This window comes from Chelonoidis abingdonii, chromosome 11 (assembly GCF_003597395.2).
Source record: "Chelonoidis abingdonii isolate Lonesome George chromosome 11, CheloAbing_2.0, whole genome shotgun sequence".
NCBI lineage: Eukaryota > Metazoa > Chordata > Testudines > Testudinidae > Chelonoidis > Chelonoidis abingdonii.
The window spans coordinates 47,838,178-47,854,296 of NC_133779.1; positions in this window are offsets into that span (position 1 = coordinate 47,838,178).

Here is a 16,119-nt window from a genome sequence, read left to right on the forward strand (position 1 = left end):
TCAATGAATGTTATTAACTGAAATGTTACAGGCCAGCCCTTAACAACATGAGCCCTAATTCAGTAAGGGCTTTACACACACTCTTACCTTTGAGCATGTAAGTAATCCCATGGGAGTGCAGGTGTGCTTAAAGCTAGACACATATTCAAGTACCTTGCTAAACTGAGCCCATGGGCTGCTGCCTTTGGTTCTATGTAGACAGAATTCTTTAGGAACCAAGGAGGGGTTTACTGGGTTATATGAAATGGGTTAAGGTCAAATGTGGCTTTATTTTCTTCCCCAACCTCTCGATTTCATACCGATTTGTAACCATGATGGGGCTCATCCCACCCACAGCTCTAAGAGGTAGAAGTTTCAAATCCACCTACATGACTTAGGTGCCTAGATTCCTGTTTCCAGACGTGATTTAGGTCCCAATACTCAAAAGCTTAGACACTTAGCTCCCATTCAGCCAGGCGCTTAAATACATCAGAGGATCTGGGCCTTACATCAGGCGAAATTCCACTGAAAGTCACTCAGGTGCTTTCCCCTAGTGCCCCAAACTGGATTCAGAAGCTAAGGGCATGATCCCAAGGCCCCCAAAGTCAATGGAAACTTTCCCATGGAATCCAACAGGCTTTGGTCAGATGTTAACTGCTCAGCTGGAGAACAGCCTGTATTATCAAAAGGGGCCTGCATGCACCTTGCTTGATAGTAATATGCTGGTTAAAAAAAAATCCATCCCTGTGTATTTACAGGATAACCTGCCTTTTTAAATATTCTCCTCTTTAAGCTATAGGATATAGGGACAATTGTGACCATTTAGTTCACTCTAGCTCCTTTTAATCTCCCAACAACTTCAGTAGCAGGAGCCGTTGCTTTCAATGGGTTCTTTATTTATACACCTTTAGGCACAGTATATGCTGCATTGGGTATTGGCCTGCAGGAACTGAGGGACGCTCAGGCTCAGTGGGGTGAATTTAGCTGACTATAGATGGGCTAAAACTTGGATGCAAGCTTTCCCGGGGGTCATTAAGGGCTGAGGTGGTCTATATAGAACAATAGAGGTTAGATTTCAGACCGGGCCTCCATGTGCTAGCAGTACGTGATTGTTCTCAGTGGTGGTCTATTTGAAACTCTCTTCATGTGAGACTGTAACCTCACTGATTTTTGTCTGTAGCTTGCAAGGAACCTTTCCAAAGCAACAAGGGCGTTATCCCTTCATTACCCCAAAATTCGGTAGATGACAACACCTTTAAAAAAATATTGCTTATTCCACTTCCAGGGTAAAATTGAATCTTAGAATGCATAAAATATGTACAGTAAAGGACACATACATACTTCCAATTGCCTGTAATGACCACAGCACAAGGCTTATTTAATCACACCTGAGCAGAGGGGGAGGGAGGAGTTGTTTCTGGACTCTGCCACAGATTTGCTGCCTTATCTTGAGCAAGTCTCGGTCTCTCTCTGGCTGAGAGGAAAGAAGCTCTAATGGTTCAGGCAGTAGCCTAGGACTTGGGAAACCCACATTCAGGCCCTTACTGTGCCACACACTTCCTGTGTGACTTTGGGTGAGACACTCAGGTTCAGTGCCTCAGTTTCCCCATCTGTACAATGGGAATAGCAGCATTGCCCTGCCTTACCAGGGTGTTATGAGAGCCAGTCCTTTAAAGACTGTGAGGTGCCCAGTGCCAGGGGGCATATAGCTACATAGAGAGAGAGAGTCTCCATTTCTAAAATGGAAATGATCCAAACACAGCTCACAGGGAAAAATGAATTCATTTATATTTGCTAAGTGCTTTAATATCCCCTCACGGAAGTCTACAGAGCAGGACAAGCTATTAGCATCATCATATGCCACTGGGTAAGTCACTGATCTGCCCAGTGCCTCAGTTTCCCCACCTGTAAAATAGCAATAGCGAGGCAGACCTCCTTTGTACATATGAGCTAAGTTGTTATTATCACTCCGCTCTAAGAAGAGCACACATTTTCCAAGCCTCTGGACCTCACATGATCATTATTATTTATGTCTGTTGCAGCAGCAACTCTGGTGCCCCCCAGATACAGGAACTTCATTGTGGTAGGTACTGTCCACGCACACAATGGGACACAGTCCCTACTACAGAATGCTTGCAGCTGTTCACAACAATGGGGCAGATCCTGTGTCGTGTCATCACACCAATTCACACTCGCCAAGGATCTGGCTCACTACGTTAAGATATTTCAAAAGCAGCAATTCCTAGATAGTATCAGAGGGGTAGCAGTGTTAGTCTGGATCTATAAAAGCAGCAAAGAGTCCTGTAGCACCTTATAGACTAACAGACGTATTGGAGCCTGAGCTTTTGTGGGTCAATATCCATGTGGTCGGATGCATGTCCTAGATTGTCGCCAAAGCCCGGTAGAGTCAATGAGATTCTGTTGACCAAAAACGGCTTTGGATCAGGCCCTGCTTTAAAGAAATCTACTTCTCCCCCACTCCCAAACACACACACACGAAACCTATCGTAAATAAGGCAGTTTTTGATGGGGACAGAGGACAAGCCTTTAGTCACAGGGGCACGAAGGGACCGTATCAATCTTCTGAAAAGGAAAATCTTATATAGATGAAGGACAATACACTCAAAGGTCTTCCCAGGACACAACCTCCTCTTATGTTCTAACCTTAGGGGAGGATTGGTCTCTCAACTTACCCAGCCTCCCGTAAAACCCTTCTCCATTCTAGCGAATAACCTTTATGTCCAGGGACCAGCAAAGTTTGTTTTTCTCCCTCCAGGGTTAGTCACAGCAGGAGTGAAATAGAAAGCCACAGTTTTGTAGGAGGTTCCCCTAGCACAATAACCTCAGAGGAGTTTAGGTCTAAAGACTAAAAGGGTCTATTTACTTTCACTGACAAGGAACAATATAAGCAGATGTCCTTTGATGGGATTAGGTTATTAATCCTTGAATCATGCATAAATGGGAAAATGATCCATTATTTTCAATGAAATCCTTCACTACTTTAGATTTCAAGGGACGAAAGGATGGGTGGAAGGCTGTTAAAAGAAAGGGCCGGACCTGTATATTTTTACTGTTGGAAATTTATTTCACAATTTGATCTGTTGAGTTTGACACTGACTGTTGAATTCCCCTTTATCCTGAGACTAATTCACCCTGTGGGACTTTTATCTCCAGGGACCCCAGTATTCCTCCGACAGTCATAAAACCAGAAACAATAAAATATACCCAGTGCTTTGCTCTGAACAGCAGTGGCAATCCAGCCTAAATGTTTAGATCTTCCCAATGCCTCTATGTCATGTTAGCAATGACATAATGGGATATTTCATAGGCAAGACACAGGGTTTGTGTCTGTTGTATATTTCAAGGGGTGTTTTATAAATAGCTTGTGTAGGTGGGCAAAGGGAGGTCTCAAGATGGAGAGGTATGAAAATAGCTTGTAAGGAATAGCTCACAGTCAATAGGGTCATATCCTCAGTGGTGTAAAGGGGCTTAGGGTAGATAAAGAGAATGTCCATTTACTTCAATGGAACTGTACCACTTTAACCAGCTGAAGATCTGGTCCTCTTTTAGCAACCCGTTCCTCACCCCTCTGAAATATTTATAACTATCAATGGAGAAACACCTGAAAGCCCCAAAGATGCTTAACCAGGAGGCTGCAGGCAGCCCTGCAAGCTCTTGAGGGAGGGGATATAACTCAACATATTCAAATGAATATTAATGGCGCCGAGACAGCCCCGCACCCTAGAACTAAGTAGCTGAATCGCCGCCGTAGCAAAAACAGAAATAGATTCCAAATGAATAATTTACTAGGCTTCCTTTTGATTTGTGTTCCGATTGTACCGGCATGCAATTGCGGGGTGGGGGGGCAGGAAATATGTTCTGATTAAAGATTTATATGGGGCATAACACTTTTTGTTGTTTAAATCTACTTCAAAGTTGGAGCATAGTCTTCTGTAAAATAAATACTCATTAAGCAGATAGACACGAACACTTGTGTGTGGAGATGTATATTTGGGTCTGTTTGTGAGAGTTTGGATATGCCTTTGTCTGGAAATGTGTGTGTGTGTCTCAACAGGGGTGTGTCTCTGGAGGGATACAAGTGTCTCTAAGTGTGTGTGTGTGCGCGCGCACGTGCGCCGGCCTGGATAGGCATGTTTCTGAATGGTGTGCATCTCTAGATGTGTGTGTATCAGGAAGTGTGTGCGTGTGTGTATACACATCTCTGGCTGTGTGTATATCAGGATGTGTGTGTATTTGTGTACTAGTGGGTCTCAATCTATTTACCATTGTTGTCCACATATGCAGCTCTCTCTGTGTTATGGGGACCACATCCACACAATATACATACTACCTGTATGGCCCTGAGGGTGTCACATGGGCCACAACTGTGTGCTGATTGGGCCACAAGTGGCCCACAGGCCGTAGGCTGAGAATTACTCATGTGTACACTTCTCTAGGCATGTTAACACACTTCCAGCTGAGAGGTTATATATACAGATGTTGGTGCCTTTCTGGATCTATGTGTATACATATATGGACGTGCGTGTGCGTGTACATCTGGGTGCGGGTGCAGGGGTGGGTGAATATGCATCTCTGCATGTGTGCAACTGTAAATATAATAGTGTATGACAGGGACTAGAAGCCTCTCTCTCTGCAACATGGACATCACACAGGCTTCGTACAACCCATGCCACTCCTGCATTTACGCTCAGCAAATGAAGATGACCTGTGATTTTTAATACTTTGTGTTAGCTTCTATTCCATAGCAAGAAACCTTCCCCAAGCAAAGGTGAAGCCGGGAAATGCCAGAGACAGGGTTGTGCTAATAACAGCAGCATAATACTTTACACCTACAAAGAGATTTAGAAAAGCAAGATCCTGAATGAATAGAGGAGGAAACTGAGGCACAGAGAAGGGACAAGACCTGCAGACCACACAGCATCTGCTAGCACAGCCAGCTTCCCAGTTCCCTGTAGCTTACAGGGCAGTACACTACATACTCCAGAGGGCATCCTGCACGAAAAAATAAAAAAATCTGCACACATTTTAAAATTCTGCAAATTTTATTTGTCAAATAAAGACCATGGCATTGGGGAGCACAGGCCATTGGCTGCACAGAGGTGGGAGATCATTCTGCAACTTCCTCCCCGGGATACGGGCTCAGTGGTGAGGCTGCACCCAACCCTGGCATAGCACAGGAACCAGGCCTGCCCCAGCAACACCCCAGGGCCCTGCTCCTCCGTATCAGGGGCACCAGGTGTGGGCAGGCAGGCTCAGCTCACCAGGATTCATGTGTGGAGGGGCTTAGTGTGGGGGGATCCAGGTGTGGGTTGAGAGGGTTTTGTGTGGGGCAATCTGGGTGTGGGTGGCTCAGTGGGGGATCCAGGGTGGGGGGATCTGGATGCACAGGGGTTTGTTGGAGGGTTCTGGGTGCAAGGGTAATGAGACTCTTCAGGGGGACCCAGGTGAAGATGATTGGAGCTCAGTGGAGGTGGGGAGGCCTGGGGGGGATAGAGCTCAGCATGGGGGTCTGGGTGTGGGAGGTTCAGTGGTGGGATCCAGATGCTGGGGAGTGAGGCTCAGTGGTGTGGGTATCCAGGTGCAGCTATGTGGGGCTCAGCAGGAGGGGTTCTGGGTGCGAGGGGTGATTGAGGCTCAGTAGGAGGGTCTGGATATGAGGGGGTCTGGATGCATGGGGGCTGGGCAGATGGAGAAGCAGGTCCTCTGAAGTGATTCCTCCCCCCGCACCTGAAAAGTGATGGGTGCAGGAAGGGGGGGACCAGGCATTTTGCAGAGCTTCCCGCAGCCCTGGAGAGAAATCTGGGGGGGTGTCTGACCTGCCCCCAGATGCTGTGCAGAGGAAGAGGAAGTCCCACCCTCTCCAGTCCAGCCAGGACTAGCAGCTGAGCCTGGTGCAGAGTAGGAGCCACCAGCAAGGTCTTCCTCAGTCCTTCCCTCTGCCCCACTGTGAGTTACCTCTTTGCCCACGGTCCTGGGCACCTGAAACGGACTGCTGGGGATGGTCATGACTGCATGACTACTTTTGTGGCTTCCCTTTGCTTCCCCATCAGAAAGTCATTTTTCTGCAGGGAAACAAAGAAATCTGCAGAGGACACTAATTCTGCACATGTACAGTGGTGCAGAATTCCCCCAGGAGTAACTAGAGTTTATTCCCAGTCTGCTCTGCCACTGATCTGTTGCCTGACCTTGGGCAAGTCATTTCCTCTCATTTCCTCCCCCACCCTTTGCTTTATGTCTTTAGGGCACAGACTGTCTCTCACTAGGTGTCTAGCACAATGCGGCCCTGCAATACAAATAACATTATTGCTCCATTTTAAAAAGTCTTCCAGTTGTTCACATGTTCAGCGTCTCTTGGCTTCTGAAGAGAGTTACTCTCTGGAGTTCTGTCAATCTACAGAAGCTAAGGATTTCACTGTTTGGGCCTACCCCAGAGTCACCCACATCAGAATTTGGTCCCACAAGTGGAAATGTGCTGTAATACACGGAGGGACAGACTCCACTCCAGCCACACTGATGCAAGAATTTATTGACCTAACTCCCCTGAAGTCAGCCAACCTGGATCAATTTACCCCAGCGGAAGATTGTGGCCCTATTTATTTTAATCCCGAGGAATCCAAATAAGTAACAGGAGCTCAAACACTTTGCAGCCAGGCGACAAATTCACCTAGCTTCATGCACCAATCGAGGCTAGTTTAGGACACTGAGCGGTATAATGACATCAGAACCGGCCTCCATGCTGCAGGTCAGGGAAAATCCCAGGAAGCAGTGGTAACTAGCAAGACTATTAGGATGACCTGGGAGCACTGGGGAAACTTTTCTGAAGGAGAGAAGCTAGGCAACATCTCATTTCAATGCTGAGAGAGAACCTCAGCACCCACAAAGGCCCGGAATCCACACACCAAGCTGATCAGGCCCTGTTTATGATCTAAAACCTCTCACCTGCTAAATCATACTTTCCTGAGTCATCCCACTTCAGACCCTTCCCTGGCTTTTCTCTCTCTTGCCAATAGGCAACCCCTGAGGCCTTATTCTGCGCAGCAATGAGCTGTGGGCAGTTTGCAAAATCTATTAAAGCCAAAGGAGGTTGGGCAGGTAGATCCGGGCAGGTGTCAACCCTTTTGACTGTGAGAAGGAGCTACAGGCCTGTATTTCTGGGTGCTAAAAATGCAGCATCACAGAAACGTTGCCATGCCAGTTGTCAGAGGAGGAGATTACAGGGATAGAGGGATGGGTAGCTAGAGGGACGGGTAGATATAGTAGACAGATAGGAGATGGATGGATTGAGCTGGAGGGTACAGAGGGATGGATGGATAGTTAGACAAATGTAATAAGAATGAGAAAGGACCAGGTTGAATCTTCTATTCTAGCACCACCTGGTGGCCCAGTGCCATGTAAACATTACACACTGGATTTTTCTCCCTAAAATATTTATTTCAAAAAGAGAGAGAATGGGAAAGAAACACGTATTCATTTAAATTACCCATAAAAGCCAAAAGAAGAAATACCCAACAGTTTGGCCTGCGAAGGGAAGGGAATATCAGCTCAATTTGCTTTCTACCCGTGGGCTCACGTAAACATGTTAAAAATAAATTAAATATTTACTTTTCCATAATGAAACGAAATAAATATTGACACTACCGTGTTATGTTATCAGCGCCATTTCAATTCAAGATTTGAATCTTCTCTGGCCACACTACATCACAAGATAAACCGCTCCGGAGAGGATTTAGGCAGAGATTTGGACAATCATTGAAAGCCCTATTAAAAGTGCTAGTGACACTTACCCAGAGCAGATTCCCAGAGCCCCCAAGTGATAAGGAGAAGCGGTGATGTATCCCCAGATTTTAAGCGAGGTATCTTTAGAGGGACGACTGTTTAAAGGGACATGTCTATTTTTAACATCCCAGTTTAAGGGTTCTTCCCTGCTTTACTCAGGATCAGAACACAAATAGCAAAACTGAAAGATTTACTCTTTTCAAAAAAATCCTATTTGCTTTTGAGTTTCTTTCTATTTCTCTGGATTGAGCAATGAAAACCAATTGTGCCAATTTCACTTTCGTTTCTAGTCACTTTCACGAGCAGTTTGTACAGGCTGCAATATTTGGGTTGCAAACATCACAGGTGGGGCAGAGAATGCGTATTTTGTTTGTACAATAATTTGATTTCCTCATTGAGGGCAGCAGGGTCATGGGTCTTCTAAAAGGGCTGGCTGGCTGGTTCTTCTCTTTTGGGTAGGGTTGTGTGTGTGTTTCCTTGCAGGTCTGGTGTTGGAGCCCCAGGACTGATTTGATCGGTTTAGGAGATTTGTGAGGTTTGTTTCTGTTCTGTGTGGTGTTGGGGAGGTTTCTTTGTTGTTGCTGGTGTTTTCTGTGTTGTTTTACAGTCTGGGGTTTGAGTAGGTTTGTAATATTGGGTTTGTTGTGTGTTTTTCGGTGGCGTTTCTGTCTGAGGTTGTTTGTGCCTGTGTGTCCGTTGTTTGTACCCTGGAGAAAATCTCAGGCTGAAAACAGGGCTAGATTTGATCATTTCTCCAGGGGAGATTGGCACACACAGAATCATGCCCACTACAAAACCGCTGGTGAAGTTCCGCTTCCTTTCAAGGCCAATCGACCTCCTGGAAGCCCCCCTGCATAACTGGGCTGATCTCTTCTCTCGCCTTTCCCGGGCTGCAGGTGATGGGGAGACCTGGTTTTTTAGCTCTGTCCCCCTTCGCTGCTGCTGTACCAGGTTCAAGCGCTCGCTCCCTTGGAGCGGAGCCGACACAGCAAATGCGTCTGTTGCAACAAGCTGGAGGGGAGCTTTTAGCGTCTCCGCCCCCACCTGCCGCCCGTGTGCGGGACATGTTGTTTGTACCTGTTTCAAAACTAAACTCGGATTGTGTAACCCAGGAAGGAAGCCCCCAGCCGGTATTTAGTGCTGCGAGCTCCAGGTGAGATAGAGAGGGAGGTTTGAACGAGGAAATCAAATACAGCAAGAGAAGAGAATGGGAAAGGTCTGCAACACCGCAGGCTGAGACTCTCTCCCTGTCCACCCCTCAGAGAGGGGAAACTGAGGCACAGAGTGATCTGATTCCTCTCCCCAAGTAATTTTGCAAAGGAGGGGGCTGGGGCTCCTAGCCAAACTAGTTCTCTTCCCATCCACTCTGCTTCCTCTGCTGCAAGACCACTGGTGGGGGAGGGGGGGTTTGAATATTTCCATTAAACTCTGGCTCCTTTGTTTGCCCTGCAACAATAAAATAGACTGGTTTGGGGTGGGGGGGAATAGCCCCCCCCCAAATCTGTGGGGACATTTTCAAGGTTTTTTTGGGGGGGGGGGGAATGACGACAATGATAATATTCCGGATCAATCAAACGCCCAACTCACCTTTCTAGCCATCCAGCAGCTCTGGGGCAGGGAAGGAAGGGGCTCTTGGTGCAGAGTGATCACAAAGCAGGTGGGGAGAGGGGTCTGGTTGAAATCCCGCCCGATGCAGCCACACAGCATCACTGCAGGACCTGGCGGTGTTGGGAGAGGCCAGAAGTGGAAGCAGGTAGCCCAGGGCTGGGGGGACATTTGTCCTCAGTCCTGGGCTCTGGAATGGATGAGGCTGGCTGGGGGGTTCAGTCTAGTCTTCCAGCCTGTTGCTCTCGCTGGGGTCTGTGCTTTTCATCCGGGTCCACCGTAAAGATCAAACAAGCCCAGTAGAAAAGGGGGGAGGTGAGAGAGACAGGAAGGGGCTTGTAAGGGGCTAAAGTGACCCATCCACAAAAGAGTAAACCCGAGCAATCCCGGGTGATGTTTTTGTGTCTACAGACAAGCCAGAGAACCAGTGTTCACTCTCTGCTGCCTACACAACAACAGAGGCAATCCTGGGGTCAGGCAAGCCATCCAGGAAGGGGAATACACATGAAATAGGGGGACCAGATAGCAACTGGGGGAAAAAACAGGCCAGGGAGGGGCTGGGGGGTAATAGGAGCCTATATAAAAAAAAAGTCCCCCAAAACAGGACTGTCCCTTTAAAAACAGGACAGCTGGTCACCCTAACATGAAACAATACACAATAATCCTTCTGAACTGGGGCGGGTGGTGAGTTGGTAAAGGGGGGTACCAGAGCTAGATCCCAGCTGTTTGATTGAAAATCTGTCAGATTCTGCAACATTCTACAAATATTTTTGAGGGACAAAACATGAAAAAAGTCCATTAAAGAAAAAGAAAGAAAAACCTTTGTTCTAATTTTAACTGTATACAAGGGAGTCTAAGGTTGACATTTCACAAGGTCCCTTTGGAGAGAGCAAAATTAAACAAAAAGGCAGATTTTACAGATGTATTTGTTACATTGATCAGCAATATTTTCCACAATCTATCATCACACACACACACACACACACTTATAAAGGCAAAGATACACACACACACTTATGGCTCATGTATTCAGCACACACTGAAGTCACACAATGAAGTTATTACTAAGGTATTTCCCTATCTTTGCACACACGCTCCTAGGATAACTTCATACCATAAACCTATAATACTCTCCTGCCTCCATATTTCTGTTATAACCACTTACATGTTAAATAACAAGAAATCTAGAGACTCTGTGTAGTTCTCTATGAACAAATCTCACACACACCACACCCAACAGGAAAACACAATGGAAAATGACATCCCCTCTTGCTGAGGTACAACCATAAGAACAAAGATGCAACACAAGCCCCCTCCTCCCCTCACACACACTTTCAAAATACACAAATGCTAACGATTTTCCCCCTTAGATCCTAACACAGTGTTAACCACATTTCTCTGGAATTTAACACCAAAAAGATAATAAATAAAATATGACAGAGGAAAAAAAGCAGGTCAGATTGTTGGGGGAAAAAATAAAAGGCATTAAAATATTTCAGTTAAACTAAGTTGTAATGAAAAAAAATGAAATGTTTCTCAGGATCAGAGGTTGAAAAGGGGTGGAATGATTGTCAGAGACCGAAACTCGCCTGCATCTTTGCAGAAATAATTTCTATTTAATAGGTGTCATTTGTTTATTTGAAATGTATTAGCAAAATAAGTCCTAAACTAACATTTGAGGTCTAGAAGATTCAATATTTGCAAGTGCATTCACCAAACCTATAATTCTTGCTTATATTACCTTATTGTGCTGTATATTATTAATCAGGAATTTTGTTGTTTCAGCAAAGGAAATGACCATGCCTGTTATATTTCTAAGGAGAAGCCAGTTGGAGTCATTCATTTTAAATTCCTTTCATTAACTTCCCTCCAATCTAATCAACGGCATAAGATTAAAAAATGCAAGTTTTAAATTTAAAAAATATAATTCACTAGAAAACACATTGTTTATTCCAAAGCAGGTGTGAAAAAATTACCTGATTGAGATTATATTAGAAATGTAGCAAAGTCTTTGCAGTTATGAATAAAAATGCTTTGCTTTTATTTACGTAACTATCATAGTTGAGAAGTAGCATCGCTATAGTTAATGCTGAGATTAACTTACTGCTTTCATATATATTCCACGCAAAGAAAAAAAAAGACAAAAATCTTAAAGTAGAGTGAAAAAAATTATATCTCCGTGTTCAGTTTTTATTCTATTATAATCTTCCTTCCTTTAAAAAGAACATCAAAAATACACTTTTCCTTTCTTCAGAGAGATATTTTAACCTACCCAGCTGGTTATTTCTTCCAGATCTTTTCCATCTTTCCCTCCCATCTTTGATTTTTAAGCATGGGTTCGATTTCTGCTCTATTTTCCAAATTCATTTAATTTCCTACTGCAAAATGTGACCAATTTAGCCAGAAAAAATAAAATAAACCTGAATGAGAAACAGGGTCAGTTGATTTTAACTCTTTTAAGTCACAGGCTCTTTGGGCCGGATTCTACAGCCCTTTTATACTACTGTGATTGTGTAAGGCCCCTTTATGGTTCCAGAACGGTGCAAAGAGGCCTTAGTGTAAATGAAAATTAGCCTCTTTGGGCTTCTTGCAATTTTTCCTTAGATCCAGCTCAGCCTTCTTGTTCTGTTTCAAACTACAAGCTGCATCACTAGACAATAACACCTGCTTGCATAAATACAGTCTATTTCTTCCCTGCTGTTTCTCTGTAGGATTTTGTTTGAACAGGGAAAACAACAGAAAAAACAAACCAGAATACATTAAAATCTTAAAAGTCATGCCTACCTTGCAGAGCTGTGTTTAAATGTTTCTTTGTCTATTTTCAAGTTACAAAACAATAAAGATCCAGAATTAAATTTCCATTTCTCAGCATTTTTAAGAGCCTCCCCACACCCAATCCTGGAATTTATTTATTTAAGTGTTAGTAGGTGACGAGCTCCCCCAACAAAGAAAATGGATCAGGACCAAAATCTTAGCCACTCACCACATTGGACAAATTCTCTTTGAGCTGAGGCAAGGCCCTGAGCCCTTAAACATTTACACAGGTGTTTAACTTTAAACACACCAATAGTCCCGTTAATGCCAACAGGCTTCCTCAGCTGCTTAAACCTAAGCCCATGTCGGTCTGCAAAACTGATTGGCCACTTTTAAACAAGAGCAGTGCTGGAACCTGGAAAAGGAGGCGGCGATGGTGACAGAGAGCGAGAGAAGGGACAGTCTTTGTTGTTCTGTTTGGAAATCATCTAGCACAATGGGGTGCTGGGCTAGGGGCTTCAGTAATACAAATAAACACTAGATCTGTTGTATAGAAACATCCACCTTATTCTTTGGGATTGAAAACAAGGCCTTTGCTTTTCCAAAGAGTCTTCCTTTGACACTGACTTCTGCTGCTCAATACTGCCCCCTGGTGGACAGAGTGGATCAGTTGAAAGGCACAGATGTTTGGGGCTCGAGTTGCAGAATCACACAGGTCTTTTCTATCTCTAGTCTACCAGCTAGTCCTTCTCCCTCCAGCCAAAGTGGGAGTGTTCCTGACAGTGCCTCTTTTGTCCAGCCTAATTTTAAATGTCCCAAAAGGAGGAGGATCCACTCACCACACAGGCAAGCCCTTGGCCTCCAGCTACAGAGCCTGATGCTCTTACATCTGGGATGCGATGATCCAGGTGGTTCATCAGCATTCTCCGAGACTCTGCCTGAGGACAGAGAATTCATCTGAGAAAGCCAAAGGAGGGAACTGAACCAAACAGGTCTGGGGGAAGCTGTTTTGGGGGTTCTTCTTCTCAAACTCCGAGGATCGTCTCAGCAACATTTGAGTCATGAGGTTGCAAGGCAAAGTTCAGGCATTTAATATTTATTAAAGCTCATGTTTAAAATTAAATATACACAAGTTAAGAGGGAAGGTACTGTACATCTGGGGTCAGGCTTGAGTTATGAGGGATTACAGGTATCGGTTACAAGGATCACGCGAGATACAATCATATCACATAACCAGCACAGACGCAGATTGGAGTGCGGGCATTTTTAAAGCATCAGTGGATAAGTGGACTATGCCACCCATGGAATGTATTAAGAGTCCAAGTCAGTATCAGTATAGCGAATAAGTACATGGATGAGGTGTGTCCCTTGGTTCGTCAGGGAAGGAAGTGGGTTATTTCCCCAGTCGGCGGTCTCGATTACTCAGGCTGGTATTGATGGTGTCCCGTGATTGTATTAGCCGCCTCCCAAACATCTATTACAATGGTCATGCCCCAAAGAGCTTATGATATAAATTAGGGCTGGCTTTAGGGACTGTGGGGCCTGATTCGAATACCTGGCAGTGGTCCGGCTCTTCGGCGGCACTTCGGCAGCGAGGGGTCCTTCACTCACTCTGGACGCCCCGCTGGCAAAATGCCGCTGAAGACCTGGACCGCCGCCGGGTATGTGAAAAAAATTAAAAAGGAGCCTAAGTCACAGGGCCCTCTTAGGCGTGGGGCTCACTTAGGTTTGGGGCCCGATTCCGGGGAATTGGGAGAATCACCCTAAAGCTGGCCTTGATCTAAATACATACTCAAGCGGGACAAAGAGTATGAAAGGGAATATGATCTGGCTAAGGTCACACAGTAAATCAGATGCAGGAATGGCACCCAAGGCTCCTAATTCCCAAATGGAGCCACTGGACCATGCTGCCCCTGTAAAAGTGACTTTCAGGGCCTGAATTTACCTCACTGCTTTAGCCTCACAATCCTCTGGCTGGGTTCTGAGCAGAGACTGAATCCAGGCTCTATCATTCTAAAGGACTGGCCTCTCCTAGCAGAGCTACAGAATCAAGAGCTGTGTTATTACTGGTAGGTTCCACCTAATCCATCTCTGTGTCAATGCAGGAAACTTCTCAAGAGTACATTTTTTAATGCTTAGAGTCAGGCTGTTCAAATGCTCCTGAGATATCAGCCTGGCCCATGTCATGTTGAAAGCTTTTGAATCTCCATTTGAAAGGAAAGATGCCTTGGAGAGATTGGCAAGATCTCAAATGTATTGTGCAGGAGAAAGCCAAGCTGGGAGGTGATGCTACAAATGATGATCTGGCATATAATTTACGTGTTGGTCTGGCATTATCTGACTTCTCCATGGCTCAGGCAGCTTCCCAAGCAGATATTCACCTAATCAAAGCAGAGAGAAGACACCAACATCCCAATATAGAATGGGTCCCATTTTCAGAGGGCCTGAAAGTGATAAATTACTGGTCCCTGCAAATCTGCAGCTGTTTGCCCATTACCCAGTTCTCTGAGTGAGAGGAGAGAGGGGATTTATTTTCAAGTCCCTGGGGGAAATTTTTGACACAAAGAAAATCTTTTTCTCTTTTTTGCCCCCAAATTTTCTGCCTTTTTGTCAAAAAGCCTAAACCATTAGGTTTCATTTTTTTGATGGAAATCTGAGTACTTTTGACACAAATTGGCTTTGATTCTGGGGAGGAGGAAGAACATTTCTCTTTTGTCAGAAAGACATTTTTCTTTGGGGAAAAAACAGATAAATATTTAGTTATAAAAATAAAAATAATACAAAAATACAAATTAACGTCAACTCTTTCTATTCTGACAAATAAAAATGCTTCATTTGAGAGTATGAAGCAGGTAAAGGTGCACCCAGAGAGAGGGGGAACTGAGGCACGAAGTGATTTGAAAGAAAGACATTAGGAAACTTTATAAATATTAAGGCTAGAAGGGGCCACTATGATCTTCCTTTCTGATCTCATACATAACACACACCAGACATCCTCCCTCATTCCTCCATTGAGCCAGACGGCCTATAACTGAACTGGAGAATATCTTTTAGAAGGCTGTTGTCTCCCAAGTTAAAGATTTCAAGTGATGGAGAATGCACCCCACCCCTTGGTGGATACAATCACCTAGCTCACTGATCTCAGAGTGCTTTGTTAAAAACAAAAATCACAGTTCCATTAGCCCCATTTCACAGATGGAGAAACAGGGACATAGAGAGGGAACATTTAAACAACGGCCCATTGGCAGATCTGGAAACCGAATCCAGGTTGCCTGACTTCTAGCCACTACCCACTGATTCGTGCTGGCTCAAATGTTCCCTATACAATTACACTAGTGCCTGGACCATGGAGTGCCTAAGATCTGCAAAATGGGCACAAGGTGGAATCTCCTTGTGAATGGACTTGGGCTTTTCAGGTGCAGAACCTGCAAGTGCTTTTTCAACCAGGATTCTCTATAGAAACAATTTCTATAAATCACTATGAGCTGCATAGTATCAGATTTTTAAAGATGCAGACCAATGCCTCATGGGAGTTTCAAAAGCATCAGGTGCCTAAAGGCCATTGATTGCAAGTGAATGTTGCCCCTAAAGCAAAGTCCCAGCACTCTGGAGTGCAGCTAGTCCTCCATTGCCTTCCCACAATTCTCCCTGTGCACTCAGAAAGGACAGAAAAGTTCCCCTAAAATTCACTGGGAAAGATGTCCTAGAGCAGTTCAGCTTCCTGCAGCTCAAGCTAACTCAGCAGCCAAGTCCTGCCCAAAGTTACCAACCGGTTAAAGAAGCATCATCTGGCATGTTTGCTGGAGAAAGGGACGGCTGCCGGGACGCTCTGCTGCTATCCAGACGTGAGGACAGAACCTTACAGATGCAGGATCGTGGCTGTCAAAGGGAAATCGGTGTCATACGCAGGATGCAGGTCTCAGTGTAATCCTCTTTAATGTTGTAAATATTTCTATTACGGTCGTGCCTAGCGATCACAGGCCC